Below are 18103 nucleotides of genomic sequence, written 5' to 3'. Positions count from 1 at the left end.
CAATTTTTTTCCCTTGTTGTACTGGGGATTTTGAACCCAAGGCCTTGTGCATGCTAGACAAGAACTCTAGCAGGGCGGCCTATAATCCCAGTGGCTCAGGAGGCTGAGGCAAGTGGATCGTGGGTTCAAAACCAGCCTCAGCAAAAGCGAGGCACTAAGCAACTCAGTGAGACCCTGTCTCTAAATAAAATACAAAATGGGGCCAGGGATGTGGCTCAGTGTTTGAGTGCCCCTGAGTTCAATCCCTGGTACACCTGACCCCACCCCACAAAAAAAGAACGCTACCACTGAGCTACATTCCCATCTACTGATTTATCTTAGTGGTATCTTTTGAAACACCAAAGTTAAAAAAAAAAAAATTAAGTCTAACTTGATTCATTTAGCTCTTATGGATCATGGTTTCAGTGCCTTCTAAAAACTCTGCTTACAAACGAAGTTCACGAAGATTTTCTCCTGTTTTCTTTGAGAAATTTTTCATTTTAGCTCTTGCATTTAGGTTCATAATCCATTTTGAGTTAATTTTTGTGGTGTGAAGTAAGGATCTAAATTTATCTTTCATGTGGATATACAGTTGTCCCAACACCATTTTTTGAAAAGAGCATCCTTTCCCCAATAAATTGTCCAGATAGACTGATAGATGGGGATGTAGCTCAGTGGTAGAGTTCTTTTTTATGGGAGAGGGTACCAGAATTGAAATCAGGAGCACTCAACCACTTAGCCACATCCCCAGCCCTATTTTGTATTTTATTTAGAGACAGGGTTTCACTGAGTTACTTAGCTCCTCGCGGTTGCTGAGGCTGGCTTTGAACTTGCAGTCCTCCTGTGCCACTGGGATTACAGGCGTGTACCACCATGCCTGGCTACATCATTTGTATTTAAGTCTAACATGTCATTTATTTTTTCTTTGTCCAATCTCTTTCATATTTCTTTTTACTTTTCCTGTGTGTTTTGGACCAATTATTTTAATGTTTCTCTTTTCCGACTATTTACTGAGACTGAAATTTTAATTCCTTTCTCCTCTACAAAGTTCTTGGTATACTCAAAGATTTTGTGTTAGCTTCCAAAGCAAAAGTTACTTAAGTGCTCAGTTTACTTCTCTGGGTTCTGGCTTTTCATTACATTGTTGACTAAGATCTTTTATTATACTCTCAGCTTTCAGGGGCTTTAAATATTTTTTAATCTAGTTTTTAGGGATTTAACTCAGGGGCACTCAACCACTGAGCGATATGCCCAGCTCTATTTTGTATTTTATTTAGAGACAGGGTCTCACTGAGTTGCTTAGTGCCTTACCTTTGCTGAGGCTGGCTTTGAACTCGAGGTCCTCCTGCCTCAGCTTCCTGAGCCGCTGGGCATTACAGGCCTGCACCACCACTCCCAGCTCTCAATCTACTGGTTTTAGTTTTCAGCACTAATATGAATAATCTAGCCTGCAGTATTTCTAGGAATAGTTTCTTTCTTGTGTGCTGTGCACATTGCCCATTTAAAAAATTTTTAATTAGGGTTACTATAAATTTTTTCTTTATTGATTTGTGTGATCTGCATAGTAACCCTTTGCAGTATTTCTCTCTATCCTTTTCTGTGCATTTAGCTCTTTCTTTCTTTCTTTCTTTCTTTCTTTCTTTCTTTCTTTCTTTTTGAACATAGAGTGAGGAGTAAGGATTTTTTTTTTTTTAAGAGCAGTTTTAGGTAGGTACACAGGAAAATTAAGTGTTTACCCTGTACTTTTGTAAATCACATTTACAACTAATGCAAGTACAGTTTTTAATAACGCTATATTGTTTCATGGGTAGTGCAAGTACCTATAATAATAAAATGTCCCTAATTTCTCACCTCCTGAATCATTGCTGTTGTTCATTCCACTTAAACATAATAAGCATACATGAGCATCTATACACACGTGCACACACACACACACTCTTACATTCACACTTCTGAATGCATTGTTATTATTTTGAACGCAAACTATCAGGTCAGTTAAGCATAAGATAAGGAAAATTTTTTACTTTACCTTTATTTAGGCCTTCTCTGATGCTCTTCCTTTATGTCAATCAGCATTTCTGACCTATGTAATTTCTCTCTCTGAAAAACTTCTTTTACACTTCTTGCAAGGCAAGTCTACTGGCAGCAAATCCCCCTTCCCTGTTTTTGTTTGTTTGTTTGTGTTGTGGCTAGAGCTTATGCTTAGTAAGTGCAAGGACCTGGGTTTGATCTTACGCATTGCAAGAAAAATAATTTGTGTGTGTGTGAGAGTATTTCTTCTTAAATTTAGAAGGATAATTTTAGCAATTACAGAATTTTAGGGTGGTGGTTTGATTTTCTCAACTGTAAATATTTCATTCCATTGTCATCATCTTGTTCATATGATTTCTGAGAAAAAGTGTTAGGTATTCTTATCTTTGATCCATATAGGCAAGTTGTTTTTCTCCTTTAGCTTCTTTCAAGATTTTTTTTTTTATATTTGACTTTCTGAAGTTTGAATATGTTATGTCTAGTTGAGGTCTTTTTGGCATTCATCCTGTTTGACATTCTTTGAACTTCCTGAATCTATGTTTTGTTGTCTGCCATTAATCTGTGGGAAATTCTCATTCATTATGTCCTTAAATACTGCTTCTGTTCCATTCTTCTGGTATTCCCATCATGCATATGTTATACCTTCTATAGAAGACTAACTCTTGGATTTTCTGTAATGTTTTGTCTTCCCAATCTTTTTTTTCTTTGCTTTTCAGTTTAGAAGTTTCTGTTGTTATATTCTTAAACTTAGAGATTCTTTTTTCAGCTAGGTCCAGTTTAGTAATGAGCCCATCAAAGGCATTCTTCATTTCTGGTAGTATTTTTTCCTGGCATTTTTATTCTTAGAATTTCCATCTTTCTGCTTAAATTATTCACCTGTTCTTTCATGTTGTCTATTTTTTTCCATCAATGCCCTTCGCATATTAATCAGAGATTTAAAAATTCCTGGTGTGATAGCTCAAACATTCCTTTCACATCTGACTCTGGTTTTGATGCTTGTTCAGTCTCTTCAAACTGTACTTTTTGCTTTTTAAAAGGTATGCCTGAGGCCAGGTGCAGTGGCACACGCCTGTAATCCCAGCGGCTTAGGAGGCTGAGGCAAAAGTTCAAAGTCAGCCTCAGCAATTTAGCGAAGCCCTAAGCAACTCACGGAGACTCTGTCTCTAAGTCAAATACAAAAAAGGGCTGGGGGGCTGGGGATGTGGCTCAAGCGGTAGCGCGCTCGCCTGGCATGCGTGCGGCCCGGGTTCGATCCTCAGCACCACATACCAACAAAGATGTTGTGTCCGCCGAGAACTAAAAAATAAATATTAAAAAAAAATTCTCTCTCTCTCTCTCTCTCTCTCACTCTCTCTTTAAAAAAAAAAAAAAAAAGGGCTGGGGATGTGGCTCAGTAATTAAGGGTTCAATCCCCAGTACTTGCCCCACCCACTACAAAAAAAAAGTATGCCTTGTAATTTTTTGTTGAAAGGCAGACAATATATACTGGGTAACAAGAACTGGTTAATTGAATTTTAGTAATGTAAGGTGTAGGCATTGGAGAAGTATTTCATAGTCCTCAAATGTTTTGGTGAGCCTGTCATGAACTTCACCCGTGTTTCTGTTATCCCCATCTCTTCAGGATGGCTGGAGGGGGATGGAGTTGTCTATTTCCCTATCTCTCTATATGAAAGGCTAGAGCAGGTAAAGTTCGATACTTCTCTTCCCCAGAGAGGTCAGACTTGGATTAAAATAGTCCCTCCAAAGGAAAGGCCTTGTCAAAAACAGTACTCTGGCATATTTCAAAATAGTTCCTTTTGCCTTCACTGTCAGTAGCTTCAAGAGAGTTTTCTCCAACATTCACTGAGGACTTGATAAAGTTCCAAGAGATAGGACTAATAAAAATGTGTCCCCTCAACCCTACGCTTCGTGTTTCACTTAGACATCTATTTTGCAGTGCTGGGGACTGAACCCAGAGCCTCACACGTGCTAGGCAAGTGCTCTGCTACTGAACCAATTCCCAGTCTTCCTTGGACTCTTTATCTCACTCAGTCTCATCCATACTGAGCCTCTGGCAATTTGTCAATGAGTTTAGGTTTTCCTATCCTAGCACTGATTTCTGTTTTGGTGGATTGTGATTCTCTGTATCCATTGGCTGTTTCTCCAGTTTTGGGGGGCAGTCATTTGCCACTAACCTCACTTCTCTGATGTATCTAAGAAGAGTTGTTGATTTTTTAGTTTGTTAAACTTTTACTTGTTAGAACAGGGTGAAGACTTGTATGTTCATTTTTTAAATGATGCATTTCATCATAAAAGCTTTTTTTTTTTTAAAGAGAGAGTGAGAGAGAAGAGAGAGAAAGAGAGAGAGAGAGAGAGAGAATTTTTTTTTAATATTTTTTTTTAGTTCTCGGCGGATACAACATATTTGTTTGCATGTGGTGCTGAGGATCGAACCCGGGCCGCACGCATGCCAGGCGAACACGCTACCGCTTGAGCCACATCCCCAGCCCCTCATAAAAGCTTTTTAAAAATACTTTTTAAAATGTTGACAAACCTTTATTTTATTCATTTATTTATATGTGGTGCTGAGAATCAAATCTAGTACCTTACACATGCCAGGCAAGTGCTCTGCTGCTGAGCCACAATCCCATCCCAAAGTTTTCTGTTCTTAAGACAGTTGTATCTACCAATTTTTTCTCGTAGGGTTTTTGCTTTTGTGTCATACTTAAAAACTATTTCAAACTCCAGTATATAAAAATGTTCTATATTTTTTTCTAATATGATTATAGTTTTATTGAACTCTTACTAATCTAAAATTTGTATTTTTATAATATATGAAAAACCTTTTGAAATGCAGAGTCAGTTGTCCTCTACCATATATTCAAATCTGTACTTTTTTATTTTAAGGTCATCTTTATTATGAAGAAAATCCCAAATATAGATGAGCCTATTTCTGCATTATCCATTCACCCTCCTTTGAGCTATCTTATTCTTGCATCAATACCATATTGTTGAACTACTATTCAACATTACTATCACTTTAATATGAAACAGTATTTGGTAGGTAAAGTCCCCCTTCAATGTTCTTTGTTTTCAAAATTATTGTGGTTATTTTTCTGTTATTTCTCTTCCATATAAGTTTTACAATCAATGTTTTCTAAGTTTCCTTTAAAAATTCTGATGGGATTTTATTGGAATTTTGTAGATTAGTTTCTGGAGGTGTACTGTCATTTTACAGTATGGCATCTTTCATTTTTTCAGATTTTGTTGTTCTTCAGCAAAATTTTACACCCTTACTAAAGTAGTAAATAGATTTTTTACACTTCTTTTATTAATTTTATGCTTAGGTTTAAACATTTTCCTTCCAATTATGAACAGACTGTTGCCTATTTTCTAATTAATTAATGTTGTATGTTAGAAAGCTGCCGATTTTGGTACACTGATCTTATGCTCAGTCATCTTTAAATTGACAATAATTATACATTGGGGTACAGTATGATTTTTAAAATATTTTTAATTGTAGATGAACACAATACCTTTAATTATAATTTACTTATTTATCTTTATGTGGTGCTGAGGATTGAACCCAGTGCCTCACATGTGTGAGGCAAGCACTCTCCCATTAAGCCACAACCCCAGCCCAAGAAAAAGTGTGCAGTGATCATATCAGGGTAACTGAAAATATCAATCATCTCAAATCATCTCAAACATATATTCTTTTTTTTAGCTGTTTTGAAATATACAATTAATTGTTGTCAACCATACTTATCCTATGGTGCTATATAACATTAGTGGTTATTCCCTTCTGTTCCATTACACTGCACCTGCTAACCATCCTCTTTCCATTCCCTCTCTCCCTCCCTTCCCAGCCTCTGGCAACCACTATTCTACTCTACTTCTCTGAAATCAACTTTTTTTTTTAGCTTCTGCAGATAAGTGAGAACATATGGCAATTGTCTTTCTCTATTTTACCTAACATAATGTCCTCCAGGTTCATCCATGTTACTACAAATGACGGGATTTCATTAGGGTAGAGTGATTCTGGATTAAATATTTTTATTTATCACATTTCCTTTATCCATTCATCCATCAGCAGATACCTAGGTGAATTCTGTATCTATGACTGTAATGAATAGTGCTGCAATAAATATGGAGTGCAGATATCTGACATACTGATTTTAATTCCTTTGGTTATATATAGTGGGATTGCTGGTTCATATGGTAGTTTCTGTTTTTTTGAGGGATTTCCATACTGCTTTCCATGACTGTACTAATTTGCATTTCTATTAACCATGTATGAAAGTTCCTCTCTGTGCATTTTTTAAAATATTGTTTTAGTTGTAGATGGATACAATACCTTTATTTATTTTTATGTAGTGCTGAGGATAGAATCCAGTGCCTCACATGTGCTAGACAAGTGCTCTACCACTGAGCTACAACCCAGCCTTTTCTGAGCATATTTTTTTGTCTTTTTAATAATAGACATTCTAACAGAGGTGATAGATTTGGCCATCTGAATGAATTATTGTAATAATTGTGGTTGATTGACTTGCTTTTGTTAAAAACTTTTTCTGCAAAGGTAGTTTAATGTCTTTTTTTCAGTATTTACATTTTCTGAATAGGAAGAGTTTGATAACAACCTTGCTGTTTCCTAGCTTTAGTGAGACTAACATTTTACCTTTAAGTATAATGCATACTAATAGGTTTCTGATGGATATCCTTCATTAACTTAAGAGTTTTCTAGTATTTCTACTTTATTTTGGTGTTTTCTTTTAAAAATCAAGAATAGGGCTGGTCATTGTAGGGCATTCCTGTAATACCAACAACTTGGAAGGCTGCAGCAGGAGAATTGCAAGTTTGAGTTAGGCTCAGGAACTTAGTGAGACTGTCTCACAATAAAACATAAAAAGTCTGGGGATGCGATTCAGTGGTGAACCCTTGTATTCAATCCCAGGACTTCCCTCCCCCCAAAAATCAAGAATAGGAATTAAATTTTATCAAATACTTTTTAGGCTCTACTGAGAAGGTAGGATTTTTCTCTACTGATTAGTATGAATAAATTTACAAAAATTAATAAATTTAATTTCTTAATGATAAATCAATAAATTTCGACTACTGAAACATTTAAAAATTCCTATGATAAACCTTGCTTGGCTGTGGTATATTAATCCTTTCAAATATAGCATTATATTTAATTTTTGCATATTTATAACTAAGATTGGCTTACTCTTGATTTTTTTTTTTTACTGTCTGTGTCTAGTCTGGAGTTCATTACATTTTCCATCTTTTTCTTATTTCTGAAATAGCTGTTTTTGAAGCTCTATAAATCATGCCTTTAAGTCTTCTTAGCAAGTACTTTGTCTACCTTTTTAATTTCTTTTTTCTTATTTTTTTCTATCATATTAGGGTTTTCTTGTTTTTCTTGTATGTGGGTGGGGGTACTGTGCAGGGAGCCACCTTGAGTTACTTGAGGGTCACTGGGTATTGAGCTCGGGAGGTTTAGGTTTGGCATTGTGAACTATTCTGTGGCTTCTCCCAATCAATGGATTGCCCAGTGCATGTGACCTCTATCTTCTCTCTGTTGGGAAGACCACTCTGTAGCTAGCTCTGAGTTGGGCATAACCTGTTGGAAGCTGGACAGCCCACCTGCTACCTCATTTGGCAAAGAACATTCCATGGAAAACCTTTGATGATCCCCCCATATAAATAAAGCAAGCACAGGCTCCATTGCTGCTTTTTTTTCGGTGTGGAAGCCCTATCCCCCAGATTGGCTAGTCCATCCACCCCTACTTTTAAAAATTACTTTCTGTATCATGTGGTTTCTTTTCTGCTGTTTTCTCTTTCTTAGCGTTTATTCCACAGCTGGCCCATTCCAAGAGGGACCTCCATCCCATCACCTGCGCAGGCCACAGGCGAGAGTACTGGGGATTGAACCCAGAGCCTTACACATGCTAGATCAAGTGCTCTACTACTGAGCTATATCCCTAGTCCTGGTTTTTCAAATTTATGAACAAAGAAGGTACATACTATATTGACCATTTTTTTAATGTTTGAAAAAATTAATAAAATATATACAAGCTGTCAGAATAATATATTTCTCTTTATCCACCACCTACCTTCAACAGTTATCAACTCATAGCTAATCCTGATTCAATTATATATGTTACCCACTTTCTACCGTTACTTAATTGTTCTGAAACTCTAAACCTTTCTAGACCTGAAAAATTCTCATAGATTGCTCTAAATGTATTTTTGAAAAAATACATAACCACAACACTCTTTCCCCAATTGTCTTTTTCCCTTACACATATATGGTTAGAATGGGGAACCAAAAAAGTTTCAGATTTGGAATTGATCTGAAGTCTCTAATTTCTGGTTTTCCTCTCCTCCTCCTTTTTAACTTCCAGTTTATTTAATACAGTAGCCTGTTTGTCCTGTAGAGTTTCCTATATCCTGGATTTTTAGGATGGCATCATTCTGGTGGTGGTTAGCTTGTTCTTCTATTTCCCTAATTTTGTGTTTGGTAGTTAGATTCAGGATTCTCCTCCTGCCCCCTGCTTTTTGGGGCAGAAATACTTTGTGGGTGTGGTGTGTGTACATCCAAAACAAGGCACATAATGATGTGTGTTTTTGTATCAAGGAGCCAGAAAATGGTAGTATTCCATTAGTCTTCATTATCTGGGATACTTTTAACAAAGAGAAACTTAATTAGTTGGTTACTCAAAGATGAAAAACAGGATAAATGCTTGATTCCTTCTTTTTATTTATCAGTTTTTTAAAATAATTGGTTAGGTGCAGTGGCACATACCTGTAATTTCAATGACTGAAGGCTAAGACAGGAGGGTTGCAAATTTGCAGCTAGCCTCAGCAATTTAGCAAGACCCAGTCTCAAAAAGGGGTTTGGGTTTCTGGGTATGTAGTTCAGTGGTAAAGCACCCCAGGGCTCAATGCCCAATAATGGAAACAAAAAAAAGTTTACCTGGGCTGGTTTTGTGGCTCAGTGGTAGAGTGCTTGCCTAGCATCGTGAGGCATTGGGTTCAATCTCCAACACCACGTAATAATGAACAAATAAAGGTATTGTGACTAAACAATACCTACGACTAAACAAATATTTAAAAAGGAAACGTTTCCCAGCAGGTTCCGGAAATAACCAATGGGAATTATTTTTTTTAAGTATCAAGGAATTAAACAGATTTGATATTTCAGTCCTTTGTAATTATTTTTCTTGCTGCTCAGTTATCTCATCTTTGGCCAGTTGTTAACTTGAGTCTTCTTGATCATACCTCAGGAATCCTTTGGTAGCTTCCTAACTTTCTCCTATTATACTCCAACCTGTTTCCATTCTTGGCAAGATTAGACAGTAGACATTTCTTCAAGGAGCCCTAATCCTGTGTTAAATACTGTGATTCACAATTTATTTTCTTTTACTCTGTTATTTAGAAGGGTATTAAAAATTTTCTCAGATAAAACTTGCATTTTTAAATGTAAATTTTACTGTACTGTAGTCAAAAACATACCCATAATCACTCAAGATACTGGACATTTTTTTTATTAACAATTCATATTTAAAAGGAATAAATCCTTTTAAGACTTGTATCTTTTCAGACCAAAGAATTCTCCTTCCTACATCCCTTTTATCTCTTTTCTGTTTAGATACTGGAGATTTTGGACCTACCCCTCTCTCTCAGCTTTCCTTAATACTTATTTCATCTATAATTCTAGGTGGAGTATTGAGATCATCTTGTGATGATCCAGCTGACAGCTTTGTTCTTCAGCTATATCCCTGTTATTCAGCCTTTAAAAAATAAAAATAGCTAGGCACAGTGGTGCATACCTGTAATCCTACCTACTGAAGTGAAGCAGGAGGATCAAAGGTTGAAGGCTAGCTTTAGCAACTTAGTACGACCCTGTCTCAAAAAGGGGAGGGGATGTGTCTGAGTGGGCTTAATCTCCAGTGCCACAAACAAAAATCATATTTTTAATAACTATGACCAGCTTGGTGGTTTTTTGTAATTACCTGTACTTATTTTATGCCTATGATATTCTCAATGCTCTTGATATATTAAATACACTTAATGTCTTCTTCATTCTATCCTGTTATTTGTGTAGATTTTGTGTGTGTGTGAACACGCGCGCGTGCATAATACTGGGAATCCAACCTAGGGGCATTGTACCCTTGAGCTACATTCCAAACCCTTTGAGACACAGGGTCTTGCTAAATTGCTGAGGTTGACCTTGAACTTCCTAGTACCTGGGATTACAGGTATGTACCACTGAGTCTAGTTAGGTAGGTTTTTAAAATTTTTTTATTTTTTTTTAGTTTGGTTTTTCATCAGGTTCAAATGTTTTGGTGATTCATAGTTGAACTTTGTTTAGTTGCTTATTTAAATTTTTATAGTAAGTGCTTCTTTTACAGATGTCATTTCTGTTTATCAAAGCTTGTGATGGGAGCTGTGCTGCCAATCAAGGATACACCAGTATTCAGATTCTAGGCACAGGCTTCTCTTTTTCTGAGGATCAGCAGCTGTCTGGGAGCTTCATCCTACTTCTCCAGTTCCAGTGGCTTCGTCCAACACTCGTACACTCTTTTTGCCCCTCAGTATGGGAGACAGCGGTTGGGAGATAGGACATGCTTAAGCTATTTTGGAGCAGCTCCCTTATCACCTTGGTAAGCACCCCAGGTACCCTCCTGTTCTTTGTTGATTCTGGGTTCCTACCCATTCCTCCTGTTTAGTGGTTGTTGCTCATTTGAATTGTGATTTCTTCTTGTTTTGTTTGCCTATTAGCTTTGATCCTATCTGCTATTTTTCTGGCGTTCCTCCAAATTTCAAATACATTGCTAGCCCTCTTATTTTTCAGTACTGTAGCAGATTTTATTTTTCTTCTGCTTTAGAAATCCATGAAATTTAGAAGGAGGTGCTTCTGTGCCATCTTGATCCAGTTTCATTAATGCCATTTAAACAAAACAAAAATTCTTATAACCTTTCTCTTGTTCCAGTTAATTTTCTTTAAAAGAACTAGTATTGAAATGCCTCCTGGGGTGATCCTATAGTGAGTGCTACACAATTAGCCATTCACAGAAAGTACTGGTTTACAAGGTTTTATTGAAATCTTCCAACATCCAAGTTTTGCAATGAACTCATCAATACTAAAAGCCAATTTCTAGGAGCCATGAAATATTATTCAGTGGTAACCAATTTTGTTTGTACTGAAAGTAGGGAAAACAGAAATATCTTTAAAAATGTCTCAGATGACTGTAGGAGAAAAGGCAATCCAGCATTTCCCTTAGTTGTCGCACTTTAGAAAGCTTCTAGAGACAAGAATTCTATGCTGAGGCCCTCCTACCATCTAGGGACAAAGTCTATAGGGTCAGCAGGATATGCCTCTGGGAGCTCATTTTGTTCCCTTTTAGATCATGTTCAAAGTACTTGGAATTCTGTTCCTGCCTGAATAGGTTGGATTCAGGGCTGGAGAGGGTCTCTTTCCCAGATTTACCTTCCCCTAAACTCACCCAAATCAAAAGGGTGGCCTATGTTCAGGGGTGTGAACAAAACTTAGGCATTTAGATGGAAGAGTCCAGAGTGTTCCTGTGAGGTCCTCCAGCATACTGAAGGAGCTGTGAGCTGTTTCCTACTGGATGCCATCTTCTGGCATGGAATTCTGAGAAGTCTGAAAATCTAAAATTCAAGTTGGACTTGCATATCGTTGGGGACATAATAGTTTTTCTACTTAACTTATAACATTGAAATATTTGTACTTATTTCCTCAGGGTCCAGGAAGGAGACAGGTGGGTCCTAGGTGGGTTCAGGCAGCTTACCTACTGAGTGGTGGGCCTGAAGGGAATCCTGCTCTTCAGTTTTAGGTAAGTCATTTATAGCTACTGGCATCTTTTTCAGTAGTGGATTTTTTTTTTTTTTTTTTTTTTTTTTTGCACTGGGGATTGAACCCAAGCTACCCCGTAGCCCTTTTTGAGATAGGGTCTTGCTAAATTGCCCAGGTTGGCTTTGAAACTTGGGATCCTCCTGCCTCAGTTTCTTTTTTTAAATATTTATTTTTTAGTTGTAGGTGGACACAATACCTTCATTTATTTATTTATTTTTGTGTGGTACTAAGGATTGAACCCAGTGCCTCCCACATGAGCACTCTACCTCTGAGCCACAACCCCAGCCCATGCCTCAGGTTCTTGAATAGCTGGAATTACAAGGTTGTGTCATCAAAAAAGCAGCAAGAAGTTCTGAAACTATGTTCCTGAAATCTATAGGACTAACCATAATTCCTCTCTTTCATAGAGATACTCTATGGTCTTTTTTAAAAAATATTTTTTAGTTTTAGATGGATGCAGTATCTTTATTTTGCTTACTTATTTTTATGTGGTGCTGAGGATCAAACCCAGTGCCTCACATGTGCAAGGCAGGCCCTCTGCCACTGAGCCTCAACCCCAGCCCCACTTTATGGTCTTTTAAACATGTGTCACTGTATGTAGGGTTTCCTGAGAAAAAACTAAAACCTCAGCAAGGTGCAGTGCCACATAATCCCAGATACTTGGGAGGCTGAGGCAAGAGGATCCTAAGTTACAGGCCAGCCTAAGCAACACAGTGAGACCCTGCCTCAAAAATAAACAGCAGCAGCAACAACAAGATCATAAAGGCAATGAAAAGTGGTTAAGTACATAACTGTAAAATCAAGACTTCCTGAGTTAGTGCCGAGAATTTGAGACTCTTATAGTTCCTAAACCCAATAATTGGCTAGACCTGGATTATTCCAGTGAAATATTTTATGTGTACATCTTCCCAATTCCATGTTCAGTGATCTCACTGATGATTGGTAGTTTATGCCTGAGCATGGTGGCAGTATTTATGCCACAGAAACTGGCTACAAACCTGGCCCAGAGAAATTAGTTCAAATATTTTCCTCTTTTGTAAATTAGTAGTCATAATAGTTCCTGTGGAACTATTTCTATTTCCCCAAGGGAATTAGAATAAATGAGAATATGTGTTATGTACACATATAATCATTTAGCAAATGTAAAGTAAAAATGCTGGTAGTTATTATTACCACGTTAGAATGGACACAGGCCACGTTTTTATAAGGCAGAAGAAATAACTTTGGAAACTGAGTCACAAAGCTCCATTAAGTATGAACTGTTGGTACTAGACCTTTGAGTAAGCACTCATATTATTTGTAACTCTATTTTTGTGAAACTTACCTCTTTCTGGTTTAGTGGTCCAGTAAAAGGAGCAAAATAAACTAAGACTACAAGGGAATCCAAACTGGTCAAGAAGACCTGTGTGGAAAAGCAGCTATGTCAGCAGAGCTTCCAATTTCTAAGCCTGTTGCCAACCTCTTGGAGCCTATGACTTGTAGGAGCAAATTCAGATTAGTAACTGAACCTGTTGAAGGTTATTTACTCATCACCTTGCACAATAGCAATGTGTATGTTTGTATGGAGCTTCATGGTTTACTATGCATTTTCACATACATCCTGGATTAATTCTCATGACTGCTCTAGTGGAAGATGAGGAAATAGGCTTAGAAAGGTGAAGCCATTTGCCAAAAGGCATGGTTAACTGAGTTTCAACATGTTGACTCAAAATCCAAGACTCTTAGAACTAGAAATATAAATCTCAGGACCACTATGTTTTGAAAGGGTTAATCTACCAACCAAACATCAAGATTTTTTTTCTCTCAGTTGTTATAAGCACAATTAAAGCACATCATCTTGATATTCAATTAGCCTTTTAGGGCTTTTGACTTATGCATTGTTCCAGGTATTCTCCTGTAACACTGATATTACTGTAACATTTATTTTACAGCAAAGAAAACGAAAGTCTAGAGAGATGAACTTGCCTAAGATGAGCGGGAAACCTAGGGGCAGTCTTCTTTGTATTACACTCAATTCCATAGCTGATTTGCAGCACAGAACATCTCTTTTCTCAATTGATAATGAATACTACTTAAGTAGCTCCTGAATTTCAGAAGCACTAAAGTCATTTCTTTTATCTTTGAAGGATGAAGGATCCTCTAAATCCATCTAATGACCCTTAATGTACTGACGAATTCATGATTTTTATCAGATATTAGTGGAAGTGAGAGCCCTTAGTAAGGGCCTAGCCATTTTACCAAATTTCTTATTCAACTGATGTTCAATATATCAGGTTTTGACTTGTGTCTGGAAATCATACTTTGGACATATTAAGAAAGCAAGACATCTGGAGGTCACAGTGATGCATGCCTATAATCCCAGCTACTTAGGAGGCTGAATCAGGAGGATCCCAAGTTTGAGGCCAACCTAGGCAATTTAGTGAGACCCCTTCCCTCATCTCAAAATGAAAGTCTGGGGATGTAGTTCTATGGTAGAGCATCCCTGGATTCAATCCCTAGTAGGGGGTAGGAGGAGGGGAATCAGGGATCTGCCAATCGAGGTCTGAGATAAGAGTTATTCCTGCAAGACTAATTGCAGGGCTTTGTCTCAGCCTGACAACCACTCACACAGTTACCCTGAGATCAGTGCTCCTAGTGATCATCTTCCCATGGTGAGCATGTACTATTTCCAAGGGGACTAACCTTAGGAATGTTGGAGGGGTACTGTATAAATTTGAACAAGTAATTGTTCTTCCCCAGATTTTTAAGGAAGTGACTGATGGAGGTTCTGCCACCATGTAGCAGTCTAGAAGCAAAGTTTGTTTATTTGCTGATTCAAAAACGGGGGTCCACTTCCTCTTTTCAAAGGCTCCAGATAATCTGTGTTCTGTATATAACTAAGACCAACACCTGGTAAAGACTGAAAATTCAAAATGGATCATTGGGTTCCATTTATCATAACTTGTAACTTTATTATAGAATGTAAAAAGGGAGATTATGACAATTAATATTTTACCCTCTGTTCACTGCTATTCCAAATATCTTAAGTTTCTTAGGGTGTGTGTGTGCATGTATTTTTTTTTGGGGTGGAGAGACTGGTGATTGAACTTGGGCTGCTACTCTTTCACTGAGTTATATTCCCAGCCCTTTTATCTATCTATCTATCTATCTATCTATCTATCTATCTATCTATCTATCTATCTATCTATCTATCTTGAGACAGGGTCTCACTCAATTGACCAGTCTAACCTTGAGCATGCAATCCTCCTGCAGTCTCCTGAAAAACTGGGATTACAGTCATGTGCCTTGCCTAGTTCATAGGGTTTAAATGTGATGAGATTTCTTTAAAAATAGTTTAATCAACACCAATTCACTTTAATCCTTTGAAGATGAGGTCTGTTTTACTACACAAAAGTTTTACAGAATGCCCCTCTCCATTCTTTTTTTTTAAATATATATTTTTTTAGTTTTAGATAGACACAGTATCTTTATTTTACATTTATGTGGTGCTGAGAATTAAACCCAGTGCCTCATGCATGCTAGGCAAGCATGCTACCACTAAGCCACAACCCCAACCCCTCCATTCTTATTCTTAAAAAAAAAAAATACAAAGGAAAAAAAATCCTTTACTTGCATAGTCCTTTATAATCTACAAAGTTTCCACATAAACATTCTCTTACATAATTGTCACAGAAAGCAAATATTTTCATTTAACAATACTGATCTGTGTTCCAGGTTACACTATAGGTAATGGGGGAAATCAGGAATAAAACTTGGTTGTTTTGAGTCCAGTATTCTTTCTCATATACCAGGCCACCCTTAAGTGTAAGAAATTTTGTTCTAAAGCATTTCTGTTATTTTGCTCAGAAAAAAAAGTACTTAAAAAAATCTAGTACAAAAATTCACAAAAGATAAAATTACTTGCTATCAAGGTCTTACTGGTAGTATACCTGATTTCTGAAGTCACAGTGTCAGGTCTCTGCATGTTCGATGCAATGCAGGTGTATTCTATACCCCATACAATCACTGCCCCACAGCTTTCTGAGCAAATAAAGTACATTATGAGAGAGGCAGGATAATACATTACCAGAGACCTGAATAAGTGACCTCACAAAGTGAAAGAGACCTTTCAAAAAGCTTACCTGAGTGCAAGCTGTTCCATCCTCTGACTGGGAACTGGTAATGGAATATTAAGAAGCCCAAACTGAGATTCCTGCTATGAAACTAACAACACAAAATACCATAATTTTATAAAAGTTTGTAAAAGATTGCTGATTGGCTATGTTGAAACTATCTGTGGCTAGAAGCTACATACTGAAAACCGAAATACCTGACATCCATTCTAACTTTGAGAAGTTGGGGAATTGTGAACATGGCAGGCAGAAAGAAAATCTAAACACCTAAAGTCCAACACAAAGGTCTGGAGAGCACTGGTCTATTATGAAAAGCATTACAATGTGATGACTATTCCAAGTCTTGCAGTTGGCATTCTGGTTAGGACTGTAAAGATCTTTTGCTAAAATCAACTGCATGTTTCCTATATATGAAAGGACTTTAAAATATAGTATAGTACAAGTAAATTATTAACACTTCAGGGCAATAAGACTAAAGACATAGATTAAAGGAATGTTCCTAACTGTAATTTTCCACTTGAAAATAAATACTAAACATGAATGTTCTTCCTATACTGCTTTTGGGGCATCTTTCTAAATCTTTGAGTCAAACATACAGTTCTACTTGGGAATATTTTTTTAAAACCTTTGTTTTTATGCAGTGTTGAGGATCAAACCTAGTGCCTCACAACTCACATGTGCTAGGCAAGCACAATACCACTGGGCCACTACTCCAGTCCTGGGAGTATTTTCTCCAAATCTATAAGGTCTCCCTACTTGCCTAGCTATCAGCAAGATGACAGCTAGAAAGAACTCCTTTCTTGTTATGTAGTATCAAAAATTTTTTGATACTCCAAATGATCAAGAGAAGCAAAGCTAGGGCTGTGATTGTGGCTGGGTAGTAGAACACTTGCCTAGCGTGTATGAGCACCACATAAAAAAAATAAAACATTGTGTCCATCTACAACTAAAAAAAAAAAAAAAAAAAAAGCCATTGACTTCTTGTTCTTTTTTTCTGGTATTGGGGCTTGAACTCAGGGACACACATCCACGAGCCATACCCCCAGCCCTATTTTGTATTTTATTTAGAGACAGGGTCTCACCAAGTTGCTTAGTGTCTCACTTTTGCTGAGACTGGCTTTGAACTCAGGATCTTCTTATCTCAGTCTCCTGAGCCTCTGGGATTACAGGAGTGTGCCACCATGCCCAGCAGCCATTGACTTTTTAATTTAGACTGGTGCCCAATATTGAAGCATGATACCATCACCGTGGATACCAATGAGCAGCTAGAGTTGTAACTGGAGCTCCAGTCTAACATACATCTGATTAATGCAGCCTTTTCTATTTCGGGAATTACAATGTCAATGTTGAAATACTGGGGTTGTAGAAAAGACATTTAAAAGGCACTGCACAACAGAAAGAGGAAGATTGATATATTTTATAGTAGATTTTCATTAAGGCCTTCCTTTCCACATGGTTCAACTGATGGAGGTTATAGTCTATCTGTACTAGTACAGAACAGAATAAATCAATGTTCTTAAAACATTGAAAGACTAGGATCAATCATCCCTAGTACTACATTCCTTAATTCCTGATTCTACACATTCATTCACAATGCAGTATCTCAGCATTATTGCAACCATATTTTATATGAAGACATTTTTCCAAACTTTGTAGGGAACTGTAGTTTTAAGGAGGAAGAAAGCTTCTATCAATGACTATTTGGCTTAAATGCTACCCAAGGGTAATAATATTTTAACTTCCCATTCCAAACAGGAAAACCAAACAACAAAAATTAGCCAGAAAGCTACAACTTGTTTCCTGCTTAGGAAAAAAAAAAAAGAAAAGAAAGGAAACCTGATAGTAATTTCTGTAACTAGTTTTTCAAAATTGTATTTCATTTCTAAAAGTATTAAGAGCTATAATTAGCTCTTGGGTAAGAGCTAATCAACATCTTAGCAGAAAATTCTACGTCAATGACAGTTTTAGTACTTTCTCTTTTGCTATTATATAGTCAACTGTAAATATAATTCCTTACATAAGTTCATGTTTTCCTAGAAAGGTATACTAAAATTGAATAGGCAAAGGTCTACATTAAGATTTTGGGAGGGGGGGAGAGAAATTATTCTCCCAAAGAAAA

The sequence above is a fragment of the Urocitellus parryii genome, chromosome 1 (assembly GCF_045843805.1).
Source record: "Urocitellus parryii isolate mUroPar1 chromosome 1, mUroPar1.hap1, whole genome shotgun sequence".
Lineage (NCBI taxonomy): Eukaryota > Metazoa > Chordata > Mammalia > Rodentia > Sciuridae > Urocitellus > Urocitellus parryii.
Note: the sequence above shows the minus strand (reverse complement) of the source record.